Here is a 22,963-nt window from a genome sequence, read left to right on the forward strand (position 1 = left end):
ATTTATGTTATTTTTACCATGTGAATAAAATCTTTTGTTTATTTTCATCTCTCTTTGAATTTTCACATCGAGGAGATCATGTCAAAAAAAACCCTACTTTGGCTATTTCCTGTCAATAGGGGGAAAATGAGTTCCTTTGCTCATCATAAACAACTTTGCCAATAATTTAATTTTAAAAAACACAAAAGAAAAAAATAAGCAAGAAAGAAAATATAATTAATTTATGTAAATTACAAGTTATGATTTGGCTTTGCTATGAATGATAAGTACACAGTCAAAACAGTAGAAATATTATGTTGTTGACTTCAACTTTTGGAGTCAACTTCTAGACAAGGCACAGAAGACTGAATGTAAACATTTTTCATCTTGGTCACATAAAAGTAGACATACAAATGATAGAAGTTGGGAGGTGAATGTGGCGAAGAATGCTGAAGGGAAGGAAGGTCGCTGATATTTGTGTTTTACAAAAATGTGGAGTCTAGATATCTTTCTATTGTTGCCTAGACATAAAATAAATATGTAAAATACTGATTAGAATTACTAATTAAGAAGAGAGCAGGAGATGGGTTGTCTTTAAGTAAGCTAAACCCCTATCTATTATAACAGGAAGCCAAAAATAGATGATAAATCAAGAAATAATGACACTGGGGCACCTGGGCAGCTCAGTAGGTTAAGCTTCAGCTCAGGTCATGATCCGGGAGTCTCAGGATTAAGCCCTGCATCGGGCACCCTGGTCAGTGGAGAGTCAGCTTCTCACTCTGCTCCTTACCCCCTCACCCCCTCACCCCACTTTCTCATGCTCTCTCTCTCTCTCTCTCAAATAAATAAATAAAATCTTTAAAAAGAAAAAAAATGGTGACATAGTGTATTATTTAGAAATATGAAGATAAGCACAAGGGGGAAAGCTTTTTTTCTTCAAGATTTTATTTATTTGAGAAAGAGAGAGAGAGCAGGGGAAGGGGCAGAAGGGAGGGAGAGGGACAAGCAGACTCCACACTGAGTGTTGAGCTCAGGGTAGGGCTCAATCCCAGGACCCTGAGATCATGACCTGAGCCGAAACCAAGAGCCGGATGCTTAACCAACTGAGCCGCCTAGGTGTCTCAAGAAAAAGAGGTTTACTAAGGAAAAGGAAAACCACAACACTATTAGAACTAATAAACAAATTGAGCAAGATTTCAAGATAACAAGATTAATATAAAAAAATCAGGTGCCTTTGTACAATGAATAATCCAAAGAGTCTGCTTCTCTCTCTGACCCTAACCCCTCTCATGTGCTCTATTTCTCTCTCTCTCAAATAAATAAATAAAAATCTTTAAAAAAATTATTTTGTAGCTGAAATAAGTAGAATTAAGAAAACAAGCCTATTTATAATAGCATCAAAAAGAATAAAATACTGGGGAATAAATTTGAAAAAAGAAGTGTAAGACTTGTACAATGAAAACTAAAAATGTCGGGGCACGTGGGTGGCACAGTTGGTTGAGTGACTGACTCTTGGTTTCTCCTCGGGTCATGATCTCAGGGTCCTGAGATCGAGCCCCAGGTTGGGCTCTAAGCTCAGCATGGAGTCTGCTTGAGATTCTCTCTCTCTCCCCCCTCTGCCCCTCCTGCTCATGCTCTCTCTCTCTCAAATAAATAAATAAATAAATCTTTAAAAAAAAAAAGGAAGAAAACTAAAAATGTTGTTAAAAAATTAAAGATCTAAATAAGCAAAAAGATTTGCTTATTTAACAAATAAGCTAAATATTTGTGGATCATAAGACTTGATGTTGCTAAGATGGAAATATCCCCCGAGTGGATCTACAGATTCAAGGCAATGCTTATCAAAATCCCAGCCAGATTTTTTGCAGAAATTGATGAGCTGATCCTAAAATTCATATGAAAATGCAAGAGATCTCAGGGCACCTGGGTGGCTCAGTCAGTTGAGCATCTGACTCCTGGTTTTGGCTCAGGTCATGATCTAAGGGTTGTGAAATCAAGCCCCACATCAGGCTCTGCACTCAGGAAGGAGTCTACTTGAGATTCTCTCCCTCTCCCTCTGCCCCTCCCCTGCTTGCACTCTTTCTCTCAAATAAATAAATATTTTTTAAAAAATACAAGAGCTCTAGAATAGCCAAAACGATTTTGAAAAGGAAGAACAAAGTTGGAAGACATACTTCCTGATTTCAAAACTTATTACAAAGCTACAGGAGTGAAAACAGTGTGGTAGTGGCATGAGGATGGACAAGCAGATCAACGGAATTGAAGTGAGAGCTCAGAAATGAGCTCTTATACTTACAGTCAATTGATTTCGACAAGGGTGTTAAAACAATTAAATCAGAAAGAATGGTCTTTTCAACAAATGATTTGACTACATAACTATAAACTAAAAAGCATTGAAATGTAATTTTAAATAGGCGAGTTTTATGACATGCAATTATATGTCAATAAAGCTGTTTAAAAATACGTAAGATGTCACTCCTCTGCTTTCAACCCTCCAGTGGCTTCCCATAGCATCTGTAGTAGTGGTTCTTGACCAGGGAGAGGAAGAAGGTTCCATTCCAGGGGCCATTGGACATTGTCTGAAGACCTTCTTGGTTGTCTCGTTGGCAGGGTATTTCTGGCATCTACTGGGGAGAAGCCAAGGATGCTGCTTACTATCTTAGTCCTCCACAACAAAGAATTGTCCTGCCCAAAGTGTCAACAGTGCTAAGACTGAGACACTTTGATCTAGAGCAAAGAAAGCAAAGTCCTTACAATGGCCTATGAAGTTCTCCTTGATCTGGTGCTGTCTGCCCCTGTTGTTAGCTTCCTGTTCCTTCAGACATACTGGCCTATTCACTGTTTCTCAAACTCACTAGGCACACTTTTGCCTTGGAGGCTTTGCACATATCAGCTCCTCTGTTAAGGGCCTCCCCCTTCCCCAACCACATGGCTAAATTCCCCTCCTTAAAAAGTCTTTGAAAAAATGTCCTTTCTCAATGAGACCTACCACGACCATCCTATTTAAAATGACAACACCCCCCAAAAAATAAATAAATAAAATAAATAAAATGCAATCCTTTCCTGCCCTGTTGTATTTTTTTAATTCCATTGTACTCATCACTTTTCAACATATTATTGAGTTTGCTTATTTATTATGTTTATTGCTGTTGTCCATTTCCCCTACAAGCACCACAAGAATCTTTGTCCTATTTGCTCACTCACCTATTCCAAGTGCCTGGAATGATGCCTGGCAGATAGGAGCTGTCAATAAATATTAATTGAATGAATTAAATGGATGAACTTCATAATTTACAAAGCCTTTTTTTTTTTTTTTTTTTTTTGAGCGAGAGAAACAGTTGGGGGGGGGCCAGAGGGAGAGGAAGATAGAGAATTTTTTTTTTTTTAAGATTTCATTTATTTAGGGTGCCTGGGTGGCTCAGTCGTTAAGCATCTGCCTTTGGCTCAGGTCATGATCCTAGTGCCCTGGGATTGAGGCCCACATGGGGCTCCCTGCTCAGCGGGAAGCCTGCTTTTCCCTCTCCCACTCCCCCTGCTTGTGTTCCTGCTCTCGCTATCTCTCTCTCTGTCAAATAAATAAATGAAATCTTTAAAAAAAAAAAGATTTCATTTATTTATTTGAGAGGGAAAGAGAGAGAAAGAGCGAGTGCACAAGCAGAGGGGAGGGGCACGTGCTGAGTGCAGAACCGGAGTGGGACTAGATCTCAGGACTTTTGAGATCATGACCCCAGTGGAAACCAAGAGTTGCACGCCTAACCAACTGAACAATCCAGGCGCCCCAAGAGAGAATCTTAAGCAGGCTCCACGCCCAGAGGGGAGCCCGATGTGGGGCTTGATCTCACGACCCAGAGATAAGACTTGAGCCAAAATCAAGAGTCAGACCCTTACCTGACTGAGCCAACCAGGTGCCCTGAAAGCCTTTTAAAACATAGATATTTTCTATTCACTACCAATCCCAAATTTCCAAAAGACTTTTAAAACTCAAGAATTGTTTTAAAAATCCAATTACATATTACAAATTATACCCAACAGTAAACTTTCACCTGTAGACAAAACTTTCTAAAAGTCCATAGACCAGTATCTTACTTCACTATGCTGGTCTGCAGGAAATAAACTGCATAAATTAAACTCTGAGTTCCCAGAATCTCACTGCTTCCATATTGAGGATTCAAGACAAAATTGCATTCTGGGCCAGCCTACTTACCTGAGCTCTGCCCATTGCATTCTAAAAACACATTGCATTTAGATATTAAGAAAATTAACTAAATCAATCTCTGTTCATTTTTGTTTTGCCCCCAAATTTTCCAAATAACTGCAGACACAGAAAACACTCCTCTGGTATAAACATACATACACATGAGCACAAATTGCAGCAATAATTTATCTTTAAAAACAATAGTTTATTTTTGTTAAATGTTAAAATGTTCATTTTGTAAAATGTCTAAAATAAGAACTTAGAAAAACTCCAAATTATTCCCATGTGTCACGCAGCTCTTACTTAGCAATCAACAACTACACCACATACAATCAGCTAATTCTTAATTTTTAACCATAATTACTTAAGGCAACTTTTATTTATTATTCACTTTGTAATATATTTGGTCCACAAATATATCATTCTGAAATTTTTATGTTGAAAAATTATGAATTTTATTAATCACTTAAGTTGAAGTAAGTTAAATAGTGTGTGGTAATTGTCAAATTGGAAAAAGTCTAAGTTTATCATTCTATTTCTTACTTGCTGTCTCACATTGGGCTTTGTGTCTGTTTCTTCATGTGCAAGTTGGGGATGATTGAGCTCACTTCATCATGTTGTTGTTGGCTTAAATTAGATAATCTCTGATTCTGGTTCCTAACACAGAGCTCCTAAATCTCTTACAATTTCCCCAGGCAAAAGAAGTGTCTTTTGTTCTAAAGAGGTGACTCTTGGTAGACTCCTGGATAGCTTCAGGATGGGGCTGGTCACCAGAAAGACCAAGCCATGAGTAGGTACTTGGAACTTTCAGCCCCCCACCCATCCTCTGGGAAGGGGTAAGGGGCTGGAGATTGAGTCTCTCTGTCAAATAAATAAATAAAATCTTTAAAAAAAATTAAAAACATGTTTTGAAGATGAATATGGCTCATGGAATCATCCATAAATATAAGTTCTTTTAGTTAGACTTTAATATTAAAAAATTATTTTGTAGGGTGCCTGGGTGGCTCAGTTGGTTAAGCGACTGCCTTCAGCTCAGGTCATGATCCTGGAGTCCCTGGATCGAGTCCCGCATCAGGCTCCCTGCTCGGCGGGGAGTCTGCTTCTCTCTCTGACCCTAACCCCTCTCATGTGCTCTCTCTCATTCTCTCTCTCTCAAATAAATAAATAAAAATCTTAAAAAAAACTATTTTGTAGTTGAAAAATATGCTTTACAGTTATTACAATAGACTTTTAAGGGTGTTGGCAGCATAGAGTTGAAGCTTGTGTTCTCTGGTAAAATCCTAGTACTCTAACCTCTGATTTGCTGGCAGCGGTGACCTTAAAAAGAATGAGTCCCAAATAGAAGGTATATTTGAGACAAGTTACATTCTCCAAGTTTCCTACTGTGATAACTCTGAGGGCAAGCAGCAAGCAGTCAGGGATTGCTGACCTCTGTATAGTTTAATTACCTTGTGTAGTCTGCAAATTTTGATAACTGCTCTTATGATGAAATAACCTTGTGTGCATTTTCTATTTCACTTAGAAATAACAGTTTTTATTTGTTCTGAGAAAAAAAACTATGTCCACTTGAGTAGACTCTGTTTACTCTGATGGCCTAGTGTTTCTGGCTGATCTCCAATAAAGCTGAGCCTGAAGCATCCCAGTGCTTTTCAGGGCTAAATGGCTAGCCTTTTATTTTGCTTCTCAGCAGACAAGATTATCTCATCAAAGAGAATATTTATTAATAAGTTGGCATTTGTATTGTCCTAAACGGCTCCCAAACGAGCCGGACGAATTAAAGATAGAAGAACTTCCAATTCTTTCTAATTCACCCACAAGAGACCATTGACTGGATCTCTCCTAACACAAGGCTATTAATAAGAGGGGGAAGGGTGCTTATTTACTGGGTACCAGCAGACAAAGGAATAAGGAATAGCACCAATAACCTCATTCTCCCTAATTGCTCACTTCTCCCAGCAGTGTTCTCCCTCAGCATGGGGGTGGCTAGAAGTTCTGAGAGTGGCCCCTCCTGAACTACAGACTGTTCCTGGGCTATTTTTAGAAGGAATAAAGCCACTGAGTTATCTATGGTCTCAGGATATCATCTGAACAAGCAGGATGCACCAACAGGAGCCCACCCCCAGAGCATCCAATCTCCTCTACCGCTGAACCATCCCCTTTTCCCACATAAACAAACTAACACTTGTACTCTGCTTCTCATCTCTCAGGGCATGACTATCGCAAACAAGAACTTTCAGAATTCCTTTATGAAGGCTTCGACTCTTGTGAATTTGGATACTGTGAGTCAACTCTCTGATCCTGATCCTCTTTGGTTCACTAACAGAGCTTAGACTCTGGACTAGGAGGCCCCTGTTTGGGCATGTGACCAACTTCTCTGCATGTCATCCTCAGTTTATTTAGATGCAACCTTAACAATGACAACATTCCATATATTTTAATAAACACTGTCCTGCTAGGAAAAGGTAGTGATGGCTTCTTTCCAGTTGGAGCTTTATTGTCTCCAAAATGGGGGTCTTGTCAACCCGAAGCTATACTGTGAGCATGCTGTGGAACTGTTAGCTGGAATAGGACCCTCAAAGATAGTTAAGAACCTTGCACTTCCCTGAAATAGAGGATATGTTTGCCTTGGAAGAATTCCCAGGCCCAATCAGCAGTTGCAGAGATCAAGAAGAGAGGAGTGTGATTCAAACAATTTTCTTGTTCTGTAGGTACTTCGTGATAGAAAGACTATGCTGGGAGAGGCTCTAGTTAATGGGAAGATCCTTGGTTAATGAGGAAAATGGGTCTGGTGGAACACTGAGGAGTCCTTTACAGAGAAACAATGGGCTTCCTTGAAGCTCGCCTGTTGGAGACCAATCCATTCCTGTGACCGAAATAGATGTATTTTTTTAAAGACTTTATTTATTATTTATTTGACACAGAGAGAGACAGCGAGAGAGGGAACACAAGCAGGGGGAGTAGGAGAGGGAGAAGCAGTCTCCCCGCTGAGCAGGGAGCCTGATGCGGGGCTCGATCCCGGGACCCTGGGATCATGACCGGAGCTGAAGGCAGACACTTAATGACTGAGCCACCCAGGCGCCCCCGAAATAGATGTATTAAGGAATAGATTGTTAAAAAGGGATTCAGCTGCAGTAATTAAGTGGGCAAAGAGTTTGAAGAAGAGGAACAAACTGTAAACAATACGTGTAACAATATTCCTCCTTGCTAGTAATGAGGGGAGAAAAACCCCACAGAAAGCACATTTAGGATTCCGTTTGACCCTTCGCAAAAAAAGAATGCTGTATTTAAAATAATATCCTCTACTGCTGATGCGACTGTGATAAAATTGAGGTGAGAATAGAAATGAAGACAAGAATAGCATTTGGTGGGGCGCCTGGGTGGCTCAGTCGGTTGAACGTCCAACTCTTGATTTCGGTTTAGGCCATGATCTCAGGGTCATGGGATCAAGCCCCACATCGGACTCTGCACTGAGCGTGGAGCCTGCTTGGGATTCTCTCTCTCCCTCTCTCTCTGCCCCTCTCTCCACTCCCTAAAATAAATAAATAAATCTTAAAAAATAAAAAGAATACCATTTGGAAAAACAGAATGGTCATAACCAGCCATAGTCTTTCATTTAGTATACAATTCAATGTTTTTTAATATATTTACCATATATGTAATATGTTTAGTTTGTACACCCATTGCAACAATCTAGAAACAGTCTTGAAGATACTAGTATCCTTGAAATTATTCCTGTGTCAATAAGTAATAATACTAGTCGTTACCCCTACTGAGTACAAACTTAGGACCAAGCATTTACATGTAATGTATCTCTCAATTCCCTCAACAATCCTGAGGAAGGTGGTATTAGTGACTCTTATTTTATTTTATTTTTAAGATTTTATTTATTTATCAGAGAGAGAGAGAGCACACAAGCAGGGGGAGTGGCAGGCAGAAGGAGAAGCAGGTTCCCTGCTGAGCAGGGAGCCCAATGAGGGGCTCAATCCCAGGACCCTGAGATCATGACCTGAGCTGAAGGCAGACCCTTAACCAGCTGAGCCACCCAAGCATCCCAGTGACCCTATTTTATTTTATTTATTTATTTTTTAAGATTTTATTTATTTATTTGAGACAGAGAGAGCACATGAGAGGGGGGAGGGTCAGAAGGAGAAGCAGGCTCTCTGCCGAGCAGGGAGCCTGATGCGGGACTCGATCCAGGGACTCCAGGATCATGACCTGAGCCGAAGGCAGTCGCTTAACCAACTGAGCCACCCAGGCGCCCCTCCAGTGACCCTATTTTAGAGAGGAAATACTGAGACAGAGAAGTAATTTGCCCAAAGTACCACAGATAGTCATAGAACTAGTGTCAAAAACCAGACATTCTCTTTCTAGAACCTGCACTCCTAACTACTACCCTGTAAGGTAATGGTACAATGAAAGTAAAAAGTTCCATGTAGGAAGAATCAATTGTAAAATTCTGTAAGGTCCAAAAATGAGTACATAATAGGTTTAATAAATTATGGTTGGTCTACTATCCAGCCATGTTAAGGGAAAAATAGAGCCCTTAGAATCAAAGAGAACATTTAGGAGATTCTACAGCAGAGTATAGTGGTTACTGGATGAACGAATAAACTAGCAGAACACCTGCTGTGGTCCATGTCTGGCCACAAAGGATCATCAGTTGCTGCAAACCCAGGGCCAAGCCCCATGTCTCCACTCACAGATCTTTCCCAGTGCCTGTGAGAAGCAAAGGCTCCTCCTCCCTGGGTGAGCCACAGGCAAATGACTCTGGAATCAGGCTCCATCTGAGCCACAGACCTTGGCCTTGGAGTTGTTCCCCCAGGGACAAAATTTTGATGGTGTCTTCTGTGTTTGCAAAGGTTGAAAATACATCTATCTGCATGTGGACAAAATTTGGAAAATGGTATGCAAAAATAAAAATAGTTGCAATGTTTGCTGGGGGAATTACGAAGTTAATTGCGTAAGAAATTTTTTCGATGTTGTTATACTGACTTTTTGGCAACATTTTGTTTTTCAGAAAGGGGATCTTGACCTTCACTTTGATGTTCTTAAGACAAAAGTCAAATCAATTGAGGGTTTAGTGCTGGCTGTATCCAACCCACACCCTAGACCTTGGCAAGAATTCATCTTCTAGAGAATATCTTGGTTAGGACTATTTAATTGTTCTAATTTCTGGGGTTGCAGCAAAGCATAAAATGAACAAAGTCCCTGTTCTCTAAGAGTTTACATTCTAGGGGCGCCTGGGTGGCTCAGTCGTTAAGCGTCTGCCTTTGGCTCAGGTCATGATCCCAGGGTCCTGGGATGGAGCCCCGCATCGGGCTCCCTGCTCCGCGGGAAGCCTGCTTCTCTCTCTCCCACTCCCCCTGCTCGTGTTCCCTCTCTCGCTGTCTCTCTCTGTCAAATAAATAAATAAAATCTTTAAAAAAAAAAAAAAAAGAGTTTACATTCTAGAACTGCATTGCCCAGTATAATAGCCACTGGCTACATGAGGCTATTTAAATTTAAATTAATTAAAATGCAATACAAATTAAAATTTATTTTCTCTGTTGCACCAGCCACATTTCAACTGCTTAAGTCTTTTGGCAACTAGTGGCTACTGTACTAGATAGCTTGGATATAAAAACATTTCCTTCACTGCAGAAAGTTCTATTAGTCAGCACTATTTTAGAGAAAGGAGTCTGACAATAAGCAAGTAAACAAAAATGGACAAGAATAGAAATTACTCTGAAGAGGGACGCCTGGGTGGCTCAGGCGGTTAAGCGTCTGCCTTCGGCTCAGGTCATGATCTCAGGGTCCTGGGATCAAGTCCCACATCGGGCTCCCTGCTCAGCGAGGAGCCTGCTTCTCCCTCTGCCTGCCACTCCCCCTGCTTGTGCTTTCTCTCTCTCTCCCTAATAAATAAATAAAATCTTAAAAAAAAAAAAAAAAGAGGGCACCTGGGTGGCTCAGTTGGTTAGGTGACTGCCTTCGGCTTAGGTCATGATCCTGGAGTCCCGGGATCGAGTCCCACATCGGGCTCCCTGCTCGGCGGGGAGTCTGCTTCTCCCTCTGACCCTCCCCCCCTCATGCTCTCTCTCTCTCTCTCAAATAAATAAATAAAATCTTAAAAAAAAAGAAAAGAAATTACTCTGAAGAAAATGAAAGACAATGATGCCATAGAGATGGATGGTCTTTGGGAAAGCATCTCTGAAGAGCTGACATTTGAGCTGAAAAACTAATAAAAGGAAGGAGCCAGTCATGCCAAGATCTGGGGATAGAACATTCTAGGAGGAGGGAGAGGCAAGTGCCCATGCCCTGAAGTGAGAATGAGTTTGGGGTATTTGAGAAACAGAAAGATTATTTTGGCTAGAACTTTGTGAGCAAGAAGGAAAGTAGTCCAAGACGAGTTTGAAAAGATAGGTGGAGGCAGAATCTGTAGGTCATGATGAAAGAGCTTGGATTTACCCTCTGCCCGTCTATGAATTGTGTATTCAGTCACCTGAGATCCTGAAGCAGAGCAGAGTTGCAGAGCCTGGCAAACGTTTTAGAAGTGAGCAGCAGGTGGTGTCATAAAAGTTAGGCTTACCAAGGCAAATAGGAGTTGAGGGACTCGCTAGCAGCATTCACAAACCCATTATTGGATCAGGTGATAGACTCACTTGGGCAAGTTGGTGCTTTCATGGGGTTACAGAGAGATCCTCCTTGCCTTCCTCCTGAAAGGATAGTAGGTCTAAGGTTACACCCACTTAGTTGATTCCACCCTAAGAAAAAACCTTTTGGTTGTTAAAGGGACAGAGAATGGTTCTGGGGAGCACAGGAGAAGTTGGAAGTGGGGAAGAGTTACTTCCCCTCATCCTGAAGCATTCAAATACAGAGCTATCTTCTCCCCTTATCTGAGACCCATTCATCTAATCATTCATTCCCTCAACAAATACGGTTTACTTATACTCCTTGTGCCATAACACAAGCCATTGGGTATTGGGGATATAGCAGTAAACAAGACAAAGTTCTTGTTCTTACATAGCTTACAAAGCAGGTAACAAATAGATATATAAAACAGTAGGAGGAAAATTAAACAAGAAAGGAGACAGACAGTGAACGCAGCATTTGTTTCACATATATTGTTTGGGGAAAGCTCTGCATGGTAATGATTGAATGGAGTTTGGAATGAAGAGAGAGTTTACACCAGGCAAATGCTTGGGGGAAAAGCATTCCAGGCAGAAGGAACAGCAGATCTCTGGAGGTGGGAGTCTGCTTCATGGGCTCATGGAACAGCAGGAGGCCAGTGTACTGGAGCCCAGTAAACAGGGGGAGGGCAGGGAGAGCTGCACGGAGAGCTGCAGCCCCGGACGTGAGGCTGGAGACTCGGTATAATGACAGACAAGGATGGTAACTCTGGAGGTGGTGAGAAGTTGTCAGATACTGAGTGTAATTTGCTGATGGGATTGGATGTGGCTTATAAGTGAAAGAGAGGAGGGAAGGATGACTCCAAAGTTTTTGGTCTGAACAACTGGGTGAATGTAATGTCATTTACAGAGACAGGAAACCCTGGGAGAGGCAGAGTTTTTTATGGGATGGGGAGGTTGTGGTAGGTAGTTCATTTTAGACATGTTAAGTTTGCAATGACTGTTGAACCATCAAGTAGAAATGTTGAGGAGGCAGTTGAAAACACATGTTTGGAGTTTAGGGAAAATGGCCTGGAAGCATGAATATAGAAGTGTTCAGTATACAGATTGTATTTATTTATTCATTTATTTTTATTATAGAAAAATTTTAAGCATATACAAATGTAGAGAGAATAATATGATGAATATTTGTGTATCCATCACCTAGTTTTTCATTTTTTTTTTTTTTTTTTACAGAGAGAGAGACAGCAAGAGAGGGAATACAAGCAGGGGGAGTGGGAGAGGGAGAAGCAGGCTTCCTGCTGAGGGAGAAGCAGGCTTCCTGCTGAGCAAGAAGCCTGACGTGGAACTCGATCCCAGGACCCCGGGATCATGACCTGAGCCGAAGGCAGACGCTTAACCATCTGAACCACCCAGGCGCCCCCCATCACCTAGTTTTATCAATGATTAATATTTTGTTAGTCTTGTCGCATCCCTCCTCATTCCTCCCTGGGCTGGAGTATTTTATTATTTTATTTTATTTTATTTTTCAGTTTATTTATTTAAGTAATCTCTAATCCCAGTATTGGGCTCTAACTCACGACCCTGAGATCAAGAGTCACACACTCTTCTAACTGAGCCAGCCAGGTGACCCTAAGGCTGGAGTATTTTTTTTTTTTTTTAAGATTTTATTTATTTATTTGACAGAGAGAGACACAGCGAGAGAGGGAACACAAGCAGGGGGAGTGGGAGAGGGAGAGCAGTCTTCCCACCGAGCAGGGAGCCCGTTGTGGGGCTTGATCCCAGGACTCTGGGATCATGACCTGAGCAGAAGGCAGACGCCTAACCGACTGAGCCACCCAGGCGCCCCACGGCTGAAGTATTTTAAAGCAAATTCTGGATATTTACTGTTCTCCCTGTAAATACTTAAGTATCTAATAGACTGTTCTTAAAGTCATGGGACCAGATGATATTACCCAGGGAATACGTATAAATAGAGAAGAGTTATGAGGACCAATTCATGACATTCTGCCTTTAGAAGTTAGGAGGAACAAGCCAAGGGGACTGAAAAGGAGGAGCAGGTGAGGTGCAGAAAAGGTGTGGGGAGCATGCGGTCTTGGAAGCCAGGTGAAAAATGGGTTTCAAGAAGGAGGGTGTGATCAATTGTGCCAAATGCTATTGAGAAGCTGAGAGACATGAGGACTGAAAGGTAACCCTTGGATTCAGTAAAGTGGTGATTATCAGTGACCTTGATGAGAGCAGTTTAGTGGAGTTATAAGCATATGAGCTTGATTAAAATGTGTTCAAGAGAAAATGAGAGGAGAGGCAACAGAGCCTTAAAGTACATACAACTTTACAAGGGATCTTTTTTTCTAAAAAAGGGGATCTGGGAAACGGCAATAACCAGAAGAAGGTGCAAAGTTCAAAGGAGGTACATTTTTATGATAGGAGAAATTACAACGTATTTATACCCTCCTGGAAACAGTCAAGTAGGGAGGGACATTCTGATGATGTACAAGTGAAAGGGAACAAATTAATGAGCTAAGTCATGGAGTAGGTAAGAGAAGTGGGATCCAGGGTTTTAGATCACTCATTTCAGTAGCTTTGGAAATTCTAAAGACCCCAGGCCTTGCCTCTTGTGGTTGGATCCTAGATGGAGGCATACCCTTTCCTTATCAACACTGGTTCCAGAGAATGAACATCTTTGCCTGGAAAATGGCTGGGGCTTGTTGTTGAGATAGACAGGCTCCTCTCCCACTAAGTGGAGTCATTTGGATATGTCTCATCCATTGTGGAGTCTCCATCTACCCAGTGACTCCCCATGCAAGTAGTTCCTGTGCCCAGCCCCAGCTATACAAGAGATGAGGGTCTCCCAAGAACTGGCAACACAGTAGACCAGATGTTAAGAATAGAAAACATTTTTTTTGCCTCCCTTCATAGCATTCATTTTGACCAAGGAAGCTGACTCTGACTCGTGAGTGGAGCATTATCAGTAAATACTTAGCCACAGCGATAGGTCCAGGAGTGGGTATGTGATCTAATACGATCCAATCTATGCTTTTTAGGAATGCTAGACCAAAGATACCCTGTTTTCTACAAGACATGAAAGAGAAAGTGTGTAACCGTGAAAGTATAGGCATCAGTGTTGGAACGACAAAAGAAGTCAGGGTTTTTGTTGTTGTCGTTGTTTTTAAAAAAGTATTTTTTTTAAGGTACTCTCTATATACAACATGGGCTTGAACTCATGACCCTGAGATCAAGTCGCATGCTCTACTGATGGAGGCAGCCAGGCACCCCCAAAAGAAGTTAGTTTTAATGAAGCCAACATTTTAGAAGGCAGAGACTAAGGGATGAAATGAAATTAGATCTTTGTTGAGCTGTTGGGAAAAGCCTTGCCTGAAGTTCTAGTATCAAGTTACAGCATAGCTCTAAAAATTTTTCAGGTATGTGGAATAATGTATTTCCTTAATTGCTCAAGCCAGTTCAAGTTGGATTTTCCAACCAAAAGCATCCTAACTGAAGCACAAAAGACAGGTGCAGTCCTCTACTGGGTTATTCATTTATTAAACATGTTCATGCACTAATTTTGTATCAAGCACATGCCATGCACTAGGGATACAGTAGTAAACAAAGAAAATTGTGTCCTCACAGTCTAAAAGCCCCCACCCTCCCAGTCACCTTTTCCTTTAAGGGCTATTGGCCCTTTGTTCTTTGTGTGAGCTCTAGTGACATGGCTCTTGTCTCTTCTCAGAGTGGCCACCTCCTGCCTTCACAGCATGGGACTTTCTCCAGCCAATTTTGTCTGAAAGTAGGCTTATCTTCCCAGCTTTCCTTGTCTTGGTCATTGTGTCAGTTGGGGATCAGTCAGGGAAACTGAAACTACTCTAGATATTTTAAGCAGGAAGGAATTTATTTCAGGAAAATAGCTGTTTTACCAAACCATTAGAAGAACTGGAGGATTCAAAGTCAGAGAAAGTCATCCTTTGCTCTCAGACTTGCCACTAGAAGTTTTAGGTGGGCAGTTTGTGGGAAATTACCTGGAAGCCACTGCAAAACCTATTTTCTTGCTGCTGCCTGAGGAAGAATAATGCATGGTTTCTGCTTCTTGTTTTCTACCCATATCTCTTCTGAATGCCTTTCATTGACTGGCACTAACCTGAACTCCACTGAGAAGGGATTTGGGAAAATGCAGATCCCAAATTTCCAGTCCTTGTGATGTGGAATAGCACAGAGGAGGGTGAATTTCCAACCGACAATCTGGCAAAGGAAGACAATCCACCAGAGGAAGAACCCACTGCTTCCTTTTAAAGGTTTGTCTGCTAATCACAGCATAGATGCTTTCTGAAGACAGTGAGGATTTACCTAGAGCAGGCTCCTGGACAGAATATTTAGCCTGACAAAAAGCAGATCAGTTCTGCATAAAAGGTAGTGTGGGTGGGGTAACGACGGCTTTATTCAGGGATGATTCATGCAGTGTACTCCACCCTCATGATGGAGTCAGTCATGTCACTGGACAACCTGCCTACTCCCCAGGCAACCTACGAAGAAGTCTGCCTGATGATATGATGCATACCTCCTGTTCACGTAGAGTTCAAGGTTAAGGGATAGGTCTATTGAAAAAACACACAGGCAGAGGAAACTCAGGCTAGCTCTCTCTATAGGGATATGAGTAGGCAACCAGGCGTCCAAAAAGGGGGGGGGGGGGAAGCAAGCAAACAAAACAAGTTCTCTGTAAAGGAGTGAGACTTGTCATCGTTAGTAATGAATGTCTTCAAAGTTGTGAGGGAAAAACTATTTGAACCCAGAGTTGTCAAGAAAGAGAGCCAGACAGTAGTTAAAGGCAGCAAAGATAGATTTTATTCAGTACTATTGCAATAGAGCAAAGAGGCTTCCGTAAGACAAACTCAACTCCAAATGCAGCAAAGACAGCTGCACAGCAAGGGGACTCAGGGGATTCTTTAGTCTTTTTATTTTATTTATTTATTTATTTGTTTGTTTGTTTTTTAAGATTTTATTTATTTGCAAGAGAGAGAATGAGAGAGAGCATGAGAGGGAGGAGGGTCAGAGGGAGAAGCAGACTCCCTGCTGAGCAGGAAGCCCGATGTGGGACTCGATCCCGGGACTCCAGGATCATGACCTGAGCCAAAGGCAGTCGCTTAACCAACTGAGCCACCCAGGCGCCCTTAAGATTTTATTTTTAAGTAATCTCTATTACCCGACATGGGGCTCAAACTACCCTGAGATCAAGAGTTGCAAGTTGTACTGACTGAGCCGGCCACGTGCCCTGAGGGTAGGGGGATTCTTGATAAACTTGTCTAACCGGATTCTTTAGACAACAAGAGTGTGGAATGAGGAACTTGATCAAATATCAAAGGTGATCAGGTATCAATGGAATTAAAAAAAAAGATATCAATGGAATTCTTACCAAACTGACTTAGCAGGATTCTTGCTAAAACTGGACTGTGCAGGCTGAGGACAGATCCCAAGAACGGCAAAGGAGTCTGAAGTCGGGTCAAGGAGATAAACTTTTTCAGAATTCTATACCTAGCCAAACTGCCAATTGAATGTGAGAGAAAATAAGAAATATGTAGGAACTCAAAATGCTTAATATCAAATGCTGTGAAAAAAAATTTACTCATAGATGATGCGGAGAACAAAGGCAAAAGAAATGTAGAAAAAAATTAGATTTCCTTACATCTTGTAGCCCTTTGACAAGTCCTTGAGACAGGCAGAGTGACCTTCCTCAAGGGGCTCAACTGCCTCAATGTTAATACTTGGCTAGAGGCAAAAGGCAACCTTAGCTTGGACATTAGCCTGACCTCCAGGATCCTGTGAAAATCCCCTTGGAAATTTCCTTTATCTCTACCCCCAAGATATATGTTAGCAATCATTCTCCGCATATGGCCCCCCTGATATACCCTGAAGGGTCTCATGACTAAAGTTTTACTAGACAGTCATAAATGACCTTTTCCTAACAACAGCTAGCCGCTCAAGGTCCTAGAAACCTTGTTTCCAAATTCCTTAGAGATTTACACTATCCCTAATGTGCTCCCAACTTAAAAGTACATAATCAGTCACTCCTCACAATCCCAGTGCAGCTCTCTTTTGCCCACAGGTCCTGTCCCCATGCTTCATTAAACCACCTTTTTTGCACTGAAGATGTCTCAAGAATTTTTTCTTGACCATTTGCTCCCGAACCTGCCAACATTTCACATCAATAGATATACTCCAGCAAAATGTAAATGGAATCTAACAAAGAAGACCACGGGGAATTTAAGTAATAGAAGTATAAGACCAAAGTTAAAAAAGCTTGAGGGAAAAAAAAAGCTTGGGAAAAAATAAAAGATCCATAAGATCCTGATACATGGAAGCCTCCCTTTTGAGTTGCAAAATTTTAATGACCTAGGAATATATTTTCATCACTAAGGTCTAATCATACTACTTGATTCTATAGTTAATATTTATAAAATTATAATATGGTAAGTGTTGGGTTTTAGTTTTTAATTTTTAGTTGATCTATATACAAATTAATTTAGTATCTAATTTAGTCACAAAAATAATATAAATGTTAGGGCACCTGGGTGGCTCAGTCAGTTAAGCATCTGCCTTTGGCTCAGGTCATGATCTCAGGGTCCTGGGATCAAGCCCCACATCCGGCTCCCTGCTCAGCGGGGAGCCTGCTTCCCCCTCTCCCGCTCCCCCTGCTTGTGCGCATGCTCCCACTGCTTGTGCGCATGCTATAAATGTTATAACTATTTACAATAATTAAAAATTTAGAGGTGCAGAGGAGAAGTAGAAAGAAGGGGAAATTTGTTAATTTATCTTTTACTGCGGAGAGATACAGTTTAAAATCAACAAACCAACAAATAATATCGATTGAAGAAATCATGATAGATATCAAGAAAACAAAACCGCAGAAATGCTAACAGAATTGCCTGTAGGGAGTGAGACCTAATAAGAAATGGGGAGGAAGAGAGACCTTATTTTCTTTTTCATGTCCTTCTTAAAATTTAAACACTGTGTGTGTTTATATATGACAAAAAATATCAAAAGCTTTAAAAGTTGTCTCAATGTTACAAAAAAAGGGATGATACTCTTTTCCATTGGGCAAGAAGAAAGCATTTTTCTCAAAAGTTTTTTAACGTAGATGGCATGTCTAATATAACTTTTTCACTTTTATTAATCATTTTTGTAGCTCCCAATAGTTAACAGACCAAGAAATCTTTTTCTTTTTTTTTTTTTTTAAAGATTTTACATTAAGTAATCTCTGCACCCATTGTGGGGCTCAAACTCACAACCCCAAGATCAAGAGTTGCATGCTCTAGTGACTGAGCCAGCCAAGTGCCCCCCCAAACTAAGAAATTTTGGTATTACTTTTATCCATTGCTGCCACTAGGTAATGGTATCATGATTTTTTTTATGGCTCAGGAAATATTGTTTCTCAGTCTGAAAGTATTCATTGTAAGTGGTCACTTGGTGAAATCTCTGTTCATTTTATTTAAAAGCCAGTAGACATCTAACTCTGGATTATTAATAAGCATGATATGTTTTTAATTGCCAGCAATTTAATTTAAAAATTTCATTTATATAAAGCAGTTTCATTTCTAGTGTGCAAAAAAAATAAGCCCATAATAATAACAAAACACAACTGAAACCTATGAGCATTCAGGTACTACTCCGTGTTCTCACTGTTCCTTGTCTATTCTGGGAATAGATATGTATCTTACTAACTTTCAGTACTCTTTGAAGTCACACTGAAATTCAGGCTCTGCAAGTTCTCACTTACTGTTACAGTATTAATAAGCTTCAGAGGCTGTTTATTAAAATAACAACTTGGCATTGACTTAAATTGAAAGAATCTTAGTTGTCTCTCACCAAATGATTCCTCTTTTTTTTTTTTTTTTAAGATTTATGTATTTGCCAGAGAGAGACACAGCGAGAGAGGAAACACAAGCAGGGGGAGTGGGAGAGGGAGAAGCAGGCTTCCCGCCGAGCAGGGAGCCCGATGCGGGGCTCGATGCGGGGCTCGATGCGGGGCTCGATGCGGGGCTCGATGCGGGGCTCGATCCCAGGACCCTGAGATCATGACCCGAGCCAAAGGCAGACGCTTAATGACTGAGCCACCCAGGCGCCCCTAAATGGTTCCTCTTAAAACCAAATCCAGAGGAAGTAAGAACTCTGTTGGTATTTTCTACATGGATACTTCGAACTATTTGATTAAAAAATGCTTGGGTTGGGGGTGATTGTTTTAATCTCTTTGTGGTTTTCATTTGCCTTTATTGTGATTATTTCAAGCCTTCTTTCCACATCAATAATTCCATTTCCAGCCATGTCTACTCTTCTCCTTGTGGTTTTGATGTATTTATTAGCTCTAAAATGATATTACTTTGGTCTTTGTTTTATAAGATGTGTAATTTCCCTATTCATCTCTTTCAGTTTATCTCATTTTTGAGTTCTTAGTCTGCTGAGCTCATTTTCTTTTTAGGTTATTCTAGTGCTCAAAGCACTTGGGGGGAATGTTTTCTGTTTCTCTACTTGCCTCCTGAATTCCTTCCCTCTTTATCTGAAATGGACTTGGTTTTCCTAATGAACTGCAGCTTGAAGGTTGTTATTTAATGCTGTACGCACTTTTTCTATGATTTATAAGCTTGTCTGAAAGAGAGGAGGGCAGAACTCAAGGGAAGTGGTATGCAGCCTTTGTTAGAATACACACATTCCCCCACGTCTTCTGAAGTTTTAGGAGTCTATTTCAGGATTCACTCTTCTCGGGGTTGTGGTCTTTCATTCCGATACAAAAGAGTCTCAATCCTTGAAACCTCCCCCCATTTAGTATGTTTTCCTGGAGTCTTCACAGCCACCTAAAACACCTAACCTATTCTCCACTTCTCACTTCACCTTCTCCCCAATTGTCATTTTTACTTTTCCAGAGAGAAGAGGTTGAAGATAAAGAAACCTCTTAATTCTCCTTTCTCTTGGGTATATGTGCATATGTATGTGTTAATTCCCAGGATTTTGTGAACCCAACAACATGAATTTTGATAGAATGGAGGCAGGATTGGAAGCCTTGACTTACTCCAGACCAGAATCTTCTATTTCTTTCCTTGACTGCCACTTGTTGACATTTAAGATACTGAGTTGTGACCCTTTGTTTGTTGTGGATGAAATTTTAACTTTCTTAGGTATTGAAAGAAGCAGAGTCTATAAGGAAGCTTTATTTCATTATCTTAAACAAAAAGTACAATAATTTTTAATGTATATATACATTATACATTTGTTCATTATACATTTGATATATGTATATCTTAAATTTTTCTGATTATAAAAAGTTGTGTATCTATACATATATCAAATCATAATGTTGTACACCTTAAGCTAATACAATGTTGTATGTCAATTATATCAGTAAAACTGGGGGGAAAAAAGCCTGGGGAAAAATAAAATAAACATTATGTATCTTTTGTTGTAAAAATGCAAACCATACGAAAGTATAAAAAATAAAAAGTGGCGGGGCATCTGGATAGCTCAGTTGGTTAAGCGACCGCTGACTCTTGGTTTCAGCTCAGGTCATGATCTCAGTCGTGACATGGAGCTCTGAGTCAGGCTCCATGATCAGTACACTCAGTCCAGAGTCTGCTTCTCTTCTTCTCCTCCCTCTGCCCCTTCCCCTGCTTGCATGCACGTGTGTTCTCTCCCTCTCTCTCAAATAAATAAATAAATAAATAAATCTTTAAAAAAAAAAGTAAAAGCAGTACATATAATAAAATTGGAACAAAACGGAGGAGATAACATGGCCCCTACGCAAGGATGACTCGCAGATTGGTGAAGTGTTCCAAAAAAAAAAAAAAGTGGGGACGCCTGGGTGGCTCAGTTGGTTAAGTGTTTGCCTTCGGCTCAGGTCATGATCTCAGGGTCCTGGGATGGAGTCCCGCATCAAGCTCCTTGCTCAGTGGGGAGCCTGCTTCTCCCTCTGTCTGTCACTCCCCCTGCTTGTGATCTCTCTCTCTCCCTGACAGATAAATAAAATCTTTAAAAAAGAAGAAGTGAATAGTGAAAATTCTGGGGTTTTTTGTCAGTGCTTTAGTCATTCAGTGAAAATTAGAAATTTGGTGAAAATCTAGAAATACGTGAATACATAGATGTTTTAAGAACAGCTTTATTCTGGTAGATTTTACATACAATAAAATTCACCCATTTCATGTGTATGATCCAATGATTTTTAGTAAATATAGAGTGGTACAACCATCACCACAACATATATACTTTTTGCAAAAATAAATAGTAACTTTTTTCGTTCCTATTTAGCCTATTCTCCCAATTCTAAAAAAGGGGCGCCAGGCTGGCTCAATCAGTGGAGCATGCAATGCCTGATCTCAGGGTCATGAGTTCAAGCCCCCCATTGGTTGGAGAAATTAAAACAAAAACTTTAAAGTGTAGTTACCAATGCCCACAGCATGCTAAACATGGTTAGGAGGCTATTTTTGAAAGCTTTTGGGTAGTTCTGTTCTCGCCAGTTGAGCTACCTGACTACCAAATGTCAGTTGGGTTTATTCCACTTTCTTATGTCAGTGAAATTTGCTATTGTAATTTAATTAAATTTTGGAAAATTTATAATATGTGAGCATAAAGAAAGATGTTTCTATGAAAACTAAGTTGAATGCTTTGGAAAGGCTTGTTAAAACCAAATTGCTAAAAACTTGTTAAATTCGGTATAGATGAGAATTCTGTGACTGGAAGAAATACATCTAGAACTTTGCATTCAGATTGCTTCACAAGTGCCTTCCAGTTACTGCTCCACTTTAAAGAAACATTTAAAGAAATTATGGGTGATTTGTTAAAGGCAAGAAGTACAGATCACTCTAAGAAACACTTCAACCACTGGCCGCATAATCACAGGAAAAGCCTGAGGCTATCTCAAAAGATTGATGAAGCAATTTACATTTACGAGTCTTAAGTTTAAAGAAAACAGAGTGGCTTATAATATACCATAAACTCACTTTTCTTTTTTTTTTTTAAAGATTTCATTTATTTATTTGACAGAGAGATAGAGCCAGAGAGCACAAGCGGGAGTGGGGGGAGGGAAGGCAGAGGGAGAAGGAGAGGCAGGCTCCCAGGTGAGCAGGGAGCTTGATGCAGGATCGATCCTAGGATACCAGGATCATGACCTGAGCCGAAGGCAGACGCTCAACCCACTGAGCCACCCAGGCGCCCATAAACTTACTTTCCTTAAAATAAACAAAACTGTATGCTGTATAATGTTTTGTGTTTTTTTTTTTAAGATTTTATTTATTTATTTGAGAGAGAGCACATGAGAAGGGGGAGGGTCAGAGGGAGAAGCAGACTCCCCGCCGAGCAGTGAGCCAGATGCGGGACTCGATCCCGGGACTCCAGGATCATGACCTGAGCCGAAGGCAGTCGCTTAACCAACCGAGCCACCCAGGCGCCCTGTATAATGTTTTAAAATTCTGAATTTTGATTGATTTTTTTTTCAAGTAACAACTAACCATCAGGCCCAACAGCATCAGTTAAAAGGGCTTCAGATTGGTGTATAACCAGCTTTTCCTTTACAATATACTGAGGACATTTTTCTTCTTTTTTTTTTTTTTTTAAGATTTTATTTATTTATTTGACAGAGAGAGACAGAGCGAGAGAGGGAACACAGGCAGGGGGAGTGGGAGAGAGAGAAGCAGGCTTCCCGCTGAGCAGGGAGCCCGATGCGGGGCTCGATCCCAGGACCCCGGGATCATGAACTGAGCCGAAGGCAGACGCTTAACGACCGAGCCACCCAGGCGCCCCTCTTCTTTTTTTAAGAAAGATTTTATTTATTTATTTTTTTTCGAGAGAGAGCGCGTACGAGCAGGGGGAGGGGCAGAGGGAGAAGCAGACTCCCTGCTGACTAGGGAGCCTGATGCAGCAGGGCTCAATCCCTGGGATCATGACGTGAGCCAAACACAGGCGCTTAAGGGACTGAGCCACCCAAGCGCCCTTGAGGACATTTTTCATGTAGCTATATAAAAATCTACCTTATCCTTTATAAAACTCACTTCATAATACTCCATTGTATAGTGGATACATCCTAATTTACTTACCAAATTCTCTATTTTGATAATTTTCTGAAAAAAAATTTTTTTTGAACAGGGAATTGAGAGGATGAAAGTGGATTAAGATAATGAAACAGGCAACAGAACATGAAGTGGATTAAAGAGGG

At 40.7% G+C, this 22,963-nt stretch overlaps 1 pseudogene; it reads left to right on the plus strand.

Moving 5' to 3' along the window:
* The first annotated feature begins 20,497 nt into the window (after window positions 1-20,497).
* LOC118020449 lies at window positions 20,498-20,597 on the plus strand (annotated as a pseudogene).
* Window positions 20,598-22,963: the final 2,366 nt, after the last annotated feature.

This window comes from Mirounga leonina, unplaced genomic scaffold, assembly GCF_011800145.1.
Source record: "Mirounga leonina isolate KUSES-001 unplaced genomic scaffold, KU_Mleo_1.0 Mir_173, whole genome shotgun sequence".
NCBI lineage: Eukaryota > Metazoa > Chordata > Mammalia > Carnivora > Phocidae > Mirounga > Mirounga leonina.